This window comes from Phyllostomus hastatus, unplaced genomic scaffold (assembly GCF_019186645.2).
Source record: "Phyllostomus hastatus isolate PE091 unplaced genomic scaffold, TTU_PhHast_1.1 phas_scaffold_585, whole genome shotgun sequence".
NCBI lineage: Eukaryota > Metazoa > Chordata > Mammalia > Chiroptera > Phyllostomidae > Phyllostomus > Phyllostomus hastatus.
Window position 1 is genome coordinate 24473309 of NW_025334037.1, and position 5781 is coordinate 24479089.

A 5781-nucleotide genomic window follows, 5' to 3' on the forward strand; every position below is an offset into this window, starting at 1 on the left:
TCAAGACCTAGTATGGAACAAGATATGATCCTGGAATATATCTCCTCTCCCCAAAAATGTGTCCTTCCAGAGTGGAGGAGCCAGTCTTGTGAACAGATACTTTTTTTTCCAAGTGATGCATTTGAAAGAGTGTACTATCCAGGGGAAAATCAAAGAAACAAATAAAGAAAGATAGCCAGGCATTATTAGACAAGCCCAAGGCCACAGAGCAAGTTAGTCTCTCTAGAAACAATCTCATCTGTGAAGTGAAACTCCCATAAGACAGTTCTGCCAACTTTAAAACTCCTGCTCATCTATGGTAGAAAATGGGTTCATCAAACTGAAGATAGTGTGGTCCCATCCAAATACTTACTTTATTGTGTTTAACAGAACTTGGGTAATTTCAATGTCAAAACAATTACCTTGTAATTCTCCCACTGGGAATAAATTTGCAATGCATATTTGTAGAAATCAGTGTGTTGTTATCTTTTAGGTGTTTTTCATCCTCAAGTTATTCCTTTTTTTAAAATTTTTACCAAGATATATCCTGCTTTTCAGTAATTCCTTAAATGATGTCCTCATTTGTTGAATGGTGAGGACAAATCCCAGAGCATTCAGATTCCTCAGAGGGGCTCTCATGAAGAAAAATGCCCTCAGCAGTGTCAGAAGTGCATGCAGCTACCTACAAAGCAAAGGTCTGCTAGCTGTATGTTCACCATGGGCCAGCATTTGGCCAGTGAAATTGACAGAACAGTCGCATGCTTGGGATACAACCTGTGCTCCATTTAGACTATTCTGTCTCCCGGGTCTGGGAGACAATTAGAGAAGTAAAGCCTTGTGTACCAGAGATATGCTTATAGTAGATCTTTTAGTGTTTAAACCTACAAAAACATATTGGCTTTGGAATATTGAAATTTTAGACACAACAAACACTTGGACACTCAAAGAACACTAATTAGGCACTTCACTGAAGAAGCTATACAGATTGTTAAGAAAAAAAAACACAAGAAAGATGCTCAAGATTACTTGTCATTAATGAAATACAAATTGCATTAAATACCCAACTTGATTTTGAGGCATGGAGGATGAAGTATGGACTTAATTCTTAATAACCAGTAACATTTGTGACACCTTTTTTTCTTACACCCCAAGGGGGTGTACCATTCCTGGAAGTACTACCATACCAGGTCGATGTGCAGAGTGAATGGAGCAAGCTGCTATTCCATTTCCGAGCTCCAAATATCCATTTAATATAATGCCCTCAGATACAGGACGTATCAGATATTAAACTGACAAGAATAGATACTACACTTGACCTTAGCCAAAAGGCCAAGAAGCGATGTGTCTATGACACCTTATTCTGGAAAATTATATGCAAACTTAAAAACAGAAATGACCTCACTGGGTATTTTATTTTATGTATTTTTATACCATCAGTATGCTACGCAAGAAATAAAAACAGAACGCAGTCCCAGACAAGCTCTCTGGCCTCTGAGCACACACCATGTAAAAGCTCATCAAATTGGTGTTTGAATTCCAGTCCCATCACTTACTAGTATCTAACCATAGCTGAGATATTCCTCATCTATAAAATGGGGAATTGCAAGATTGAATGAGGCATTCTGTACAAAATGCTCAATCCAGGGCCTGGCACATAATAATTATGCTAGCTGATGTTACTGTCATCCCTGTGGTTATAACATCACAGCATGAGCTAGATCAGCATCTCTCTCTGACACAACTAGCACAAGTCCTGGGCCTCTACCTAAAGCATATGCAGGCAAATATCTGATTGGTGGGGGAAAAAGAAAACCCCATTATCTGATGTTGTTACAGCGTAGTCCTGGGAAAGGTGAGATTGATTCCAGTTCAAGGAATCTGTACGTGAAGGAGCCCAGCTGCCTGAGGACATGCAGGATGGGTAGAGGCGAGGAGAAGACAGAGTTTTGCCAGGTTGGCCTCATTCTACAGATTTCATTCGTTTGGTGCTTCTTGGATGAAGGGGTATCAAAAACAAAGGGGAAAATCAGAAAAGAGAAGTGAAGGGTAGCTGGCACAGCACCCTGACCACAGAGATTCTTCTTTATTGAGCTAAGATTAGGTCATTAAACTTTTCATCAAGGCCATATAATTTTGTATCTCTACACCCTCTTTTCAACAGAGGAGATGTTAACTTGCTGTCTTCCATTCCTAAAAGGCTACATGTAAAACACCCTTGAAAAATACATTTGTTTATACAAGTTTTTAAAAGTCAGAAGTAATCAATTTCATAACAGATGTTGCGTGTATATTCAGTGTATCATTGACCAGGTGCAATCAAGCCTTTGCTTGGGACCTTCCTTCCAACTACAGTATCTTTCCTTTCCTGTCACCGCCAAAATCAGACCTGCATTTCAATTCCCCCCAAAATGCCATTTCCCATTGGCATGCCCAGGAAAAAGTAATCACCATTTTCTTTTCCATCCTAGTCTATGTAGTTGCAAAAATTGGTAGTACAATTTAAATATTTGTTTCTAAATCTGACTGCCTGCTTGAACTTTAACTCTAGGACCAAGCTTATAGTTAGTTCTCAAAAGAAGTCTTTGTTTCTTAGAAAATGATGTTATGTCATGTTCTCATGGAAGAAACATGTTTTCCTATGTTATCTCATGTAAATCTCAATTTTTTTTTAATTAGAGACTTTTTTTCTCCAGGTGCAATCTATATTTCTTCTGTTGTTTCTTGAGCCTGTCCTCTGATTTATTTTTTCACACTAAAACAAAATTTAAAGTAGAATGATTTTATTATAATTTCCCTTATTAAATAAATAAAATATTCAGAAGGAGAGAGAGAAAAGGTGGAGGGAGGAAAGGAGAGAGAGAGAGAAGGGAAGAGAAGGGAAGGGAAAGGAAGAAAGGGAGAGGAAATTCAAATAAGGAAAATAATATATAGAAATATTCCTTAATCCAACCACCAAGGCACAAGCATAATTTATATTTTCATGGCGATCTGTCCAGAAGCCCTCCTCCCCCTCCCCACACAGACACACACACAATGCAGACAACTTAGTGCTTGTTTACTGCCATCATTAGGGCTCATATACACAACTTCTAATAAAAGATTTCTTTGCAGTTTGGGTCTCTGAGATATGTCTGCTGATTGAACAAATTTCTGCTACCCATTAACTCCACAGGAGACCCCTCTGTTAAGAGTTGAACTAGTTGCTCCTCAACTTAGTTCATCAGAAATCAAATTGTCAGCTAAATTCTGGCTGCAGGATCCTCACTGCGGTTAATTATGTAAAAGGTAGATAACACACAGCAGGCGTTTCAGGTTTTAGGTGGAATGCACAGCATTGAAGGCAATCTAGAAATATCTTCTTGCCTTATAACCTGAGTCACAATGAACTGCCCAGGACAGGGCATTCACGGGAGGAAGGAAATGGACAATTCAGGGAGCACCCGGGGTGGGAATTTGTGAGGTGTGCAAGTGTGCACTAGGGGAACCCCACAGCAAACTCCTAAGGGAATGAGGGTCTGCCTCCTGCCTTCACAACAGAAAATTACGGCTGAGGGAAGCTAATCAATCTGTAAAGGTCTCCCAAACGTGAAATGATGGGACTCCAACTTCACACCCTGGTCCCTCTGGTTCTCCACGCCATGCTCTGTAAACAACCATTGCACAGTTGCCACAAGAATGTCATATTCGGGCTCTAATAAAGACCCCCAACTAATATCTACATAGATAAATACAAATCTAAACATTAACAAAGACTGAATTATGCTAACAGCTATTTTTTAAAATAATAAAATTAGAAGGAAAAGGAAAACTATGTTTATCTTATTTTTGTAATGGCTAACATGTTAAGTCCCATACAAAATATTTTACATGAACTACCTTTTTTAATTCTCATAGGTTCCCAGAAGCAGTTGGTACTACGTGGGATGAGGCTTCCGTTTGCCCAGATACAGTCGTCACTCTTCACCTTCCCTCACCCTTACGTGTCAACTCACATGGACTTGAGCTCTTTTGTCCACTGGCTTTTGACTGGCTTCAGTCAGTGGGGGAAACTGGCAGGACATCAGATAAAGAAAGGAGGAGAAAAAGGTCAGGGCATTTATGTTCCTGGCTGCATTCCTTCAGGGATCATGTCTGGCCGAATTCCTAGGCAGAATATCTACTTAGCCAGTGCTTTCCACATAGTTCTCTTTGACTACGGGTCCAGATAACCATCACACTCACTTACCCTCCAGGCCCCCAGGTAGGAAAAGAGTGTTGAGGTCACTAGCCCTTGTCAATTCCCTATACTCTCTCCATATCTATATGAATAGTTGCTGATGAAACATACTGCATTCTCAGCCTCCTTTGCAGATAAGGAGCTGATGCTCAGAGAGATGAGATAATTTCTCCAAAGCCACAGAGGTGACAAATGTTAGAACTCAGATTTAAACCCAGGCTTATAGCAAATCACTGCCCACACCAGACTGCTGTCTCATGCTGATTCTCCATCCAGTCTATAAAACCCAAATCTCAACCGTTATTTTCTCTGAAGTCCTTGATAGGCTGATGGCCCACAGAGCCATGAGAGAAATTCAACTCCTGAATCAGTGGGAGGCATTAGTAATATCTTCAGCCACCACAGGAGAAAGTACAGCTTTATGAACCCAGGTCTAGTTAGCATAGGAAAAATGCTATAAAAGTCATCTACAAAATGTACACATGGTAATTCACCTCTAAAATGCACACATTTGTGCCACTAAGTATTTTCAAATATGAGAGAGAATATTTCAAGAAATTTCCATAATTTAACATTCCAATATGAAACTAATGCCCTTGTGGTTCATAAATGGATAATATTATACACAATTAGATGAAAATGACCAAAGTCAAAAGTAGCTCTATAAAATGCACAGTCTGTGAAAAGTCGCTGCCCACTATCCAATCAGTAAAACGAGGTAGTAAGATTAGGTTTGTCTTAGCCTCTAACATTCAAGATTCGTTCCTATCTATGAAAAATAAAGTTTTCCATGGTCCTCTCATGCCAGCCTCTCCATCTTAATCTTCCATCGGCGATTCAATTTTCTACTCTAGGTGAGTCAAGCTAATTGTAGCTTCTCAAATTCATTATTCTTGGTAACTGCACATTTCTCATGGTGCTTCAACTGTCTGGGACTCCTTCCTGCTCCTTGCCACTTCATAAACTCCACTAACCTTAGAGATTCTGATGAAAACTGTCATTGGCATAACAGCACTATTTAATTACACCAAACCTGGAGCTACCATATCACATTGCACATTTTCAATTTACTAGATTTTAAGTGCATGCACATTCAACTGAGCTAGACAGTCATTTTTTTTTCATTTTTGCATCCCTAGAACATAGTACATGGCTCATATTGTTGACTCAATAAATATGTACTGAATACATGTATGAATGAATGAATGTTCATAGCAGCATTTTTTGCAATAGACAAGGGTTGAAACAGGCTAAATGTCCATCAGTAAATGAGTGGATCAAAAAACTGTGGTACATTTACACAATGGAATACTACACCGCATAAATAAAGAAGGAACTCCTACCATTTGTGACAGCATGGATGAAATTGGACAGTATTATGCTAAGTGAAATAGGCCAGGTGGTGAAAGACAAATACCATATGATCTTACCTATAAGGGAACCTAATCAACAAAACAAACAAGTGAGCAAAATAGAAACAGAGATATGGAAACAAGAAACAAACTGACAGTGACCAGAGGGGAGGAGGAAGGGGGAAAATGGGTGAAAGAAAGGGAAGAGTCAAGGAACATGTATAAAGGACACAT

At 39.3% G+C, this 5781-nt stretch overlaps 1 non-coding gene across 1 annotated transcript; it reads right to left on the reverse strand.

Moving 5' to 3' along the window:
- Positions 1-1129: 1129 nt before the first annotated feature.
- On the reverse strand, positions 1130-1320 carry LOC123810235. The gene has a single exon (XR_006784204.1). It is a non-coding gene; the product is annotated as a U2 spliceosomal RNA (small nuclear RNA).
- Between the last annotated feature and the right edge of the window lie 4461 nt (positions 1321-5781).